The following is a 2,575-nucleotide window of genomic DNA, read 5'->3' on the forward strand; positions in this document are numbered from 1 at the left end:
TGTATGTATGTATGTATGTATGTATGTATGTATGTATGTATGTATGTATGTATGTGTATATGTGTGTATGCGCGAGCGTCACGTGCTTGCTTGCGTGTGTGCGTGAATGTGTGCGTGCGTGCGCGCATGCGCGTATGTGTGCGTGTGTGCCCAATTTGTGTTAAATATCCGATGTGCTGCACCAATGTATGTAATTGCAGAACCATATGTTGAAATATGTGGATGTAAGGGCCAAAGGCCTTTCAAATCAATAGATCATTTTGAATCTTGAATCTCTTTCTCTCTATCTATCTGTCTATCGATCTGTCTATCCATCTATCTACCTGCCTATCCATCCATCTTTTAACTCCTGCTTACTTACACAGTACAGAGGTGACTCAAACTTGCTGCAAGCGGGCCAATTGAGGTCTTCAGGACAATATTTTGCGGGCCCTACTTGACATCAAAGTGTAGTGATAGTGCGGCCCACGCTGTAGGTGACAATGAGCCCCCTCCTCTGGGCTCGATCCTCACTCTTTCTGCAGCCTTTCTGCTGCTACTTCGTGGCTCCTTCTTACTGCTGTCTTTCAGTCACACCCCTGATATTCTGGTAGAAAAGATCTACAACTAGCCTTCTCGGACAAGGACGAAAAATCTCGGAGGTCCCGTGTGCAAATCACGCACGTTAAAGACCCCCAAGCTATAATCGAAAAGAGTAAGCATCGGCCGCCACCTGGGCAATATTCAAAATTTTCTACTAACTGAAAATGTTTAATGTGCCCTGAACGCTCGTATGACCTTATGCAGTTGCGAGCGCCGTAAAACACTTACAAAACAAAAAGGAGACAATGAGGCCAGTCGCGCGTGGTCTCTCTGTCGGACACATGGACAAAAGGGCGACAACTTGGCATGTCACTCCATGGCATTTGACACTTTAACAAAGCCACAGACGTGACTTCGTGCGTTGTCTTGTCTTATTTTCATGTTGTTGTTGTTTTTGGCCATGGTTGTAGTTGTTTTTTTGCTGTTGTTTTTTTTTAAATATTAATGATAGTGTTGTTGTTGTTGTTGTCGTTGTTGTTGTTGCTGTTGTTGCTGTTGATGATGCCGTTGCTATTGTTCACAATAATAACAATATTGTTGTTGTTGTTGTTGTTGCTGCTGCTGCTGCTGTTGTTGTCTTCATTATTGTTGCAATTACCACTGTTGTTAATGTTGTTGCTATTGTTCATAATGATCATAATGTGGCTGTCTTTGTTGTTGAGATTGTTGTTGTTGCGTTTTAGGTTAATGATACTGTTGTTGTTTACGTCATTAGTGTTGCAATTGCCGCTGTTGTTGCTGCTGTTGTTCCTCGTGTTTTGTTGTTGTTGATTTGGTTGTTGTTGTCGTTGTCAATGTTATTGTAGTTGCTATATTGTTGTTGCTGTTCTTCTTCTTCTTCTTCTTCTTCTTCTTCTTCTTCTTCTTCTTCTTCTTCTTTCCTACTTTTGATAGTTAAATTTTTGTTACAGTTCAGACCGAAATAACATGACACAGGTCACTTCTAAAATGTTTCCAGTTGAAAAAGAGGTCAATGAGTGTATCGTTGGTTTGAGTTTAGCATTCCACTCGAGATGACTAAGTGAACAGAATTTGTAAATCAGGTGTTAACTGACAGTCTCTCTTGTGTTGGAAGACAGGACTTATAACTAATGGTGTCTGTAGTGTAGGATGACAGCACTTTTTGTGGCGTCGGTGGGCTAGTGGTTAGTCTTTCTGTCTCGTAACCGTTTGGCCGTGGGTTCGAATCCCTTCAGGGAGCCGACTTGTCGCCTTGAAAGAAGGCACTTTATAAAAATGTTTCCTCACTTTAGAAGGCAGAAATGAGTACTTGACTATAGACGGCGAAAGATCTTGCCCGTTTGTTAGTGTTTGGGTGATTAATCAGCTGCTTGCCCTGTGCGCTTTCCGGGAAGAAGGAGAATGTTTCTAGGTGTTCGAAGATCTGTTGGGGTAATAAGATTGTGAAGTGCACAGAGCTTCCTGTTGAGCCGGAATATACGCAATACAAATGCTATTTATTATTATCTAATGGGTGAACTGACAGTCCCTACAGCAGGGATCTCAATCCCGTGTGCACGTTGTGCACGGTAAAGATCCCACGGTGGTCCTAAAATCGATTAGAGTAGGCTTCGCCCGCCTCGTGGACAAAATTCCAAATTAATTCTAACTAAACTGGAAAAAAGTGTACATTTTAATGTGTCCCGTGCACTAATATAATCTTACGCAGTTTTGAGCACCGTAAAACCCTTACCCCAAAAAGGGGATCTCAAACTCAAATTATCCAGGCACCGCTGGAGATAAAGTCTGGATGGGAGGGCTCTCATGGCCTAGAGGTTAAGGTGTTCGCCTCTTATTCAATAGGTCTCGGGTTCGAATCCTGATAGCGACGGAACATTTTCTTCTCTAAAATGTTCTCCTTTCACATACTTTCCTCCTCTTAGTCTAACAATGTTCTGTCGCCTGCCTTCGCCTCCACTTTCTGCCCCCACTCCCTCATCTCCTTTACACCCTCCTCTGGGCTCCTGGCTCTCTCTCTCTCTCTCTCTCTCTC

This window comes from Aplysia californica, unplaced genomic scaffold (assembly GCF_000002075.1).
Source record: "Aplysia californica isolate F4 #8 unplaced genomic scaffold, AplCal3.0 scaffold00380, whole genome shotgun sequence".
NCBI classification, from domain to species: Eukaryota; Metazoa; Mollusca; class Gastropoda; order Aplysiida; family Aplysiidae; genus Aplysia; species Aplysia californica.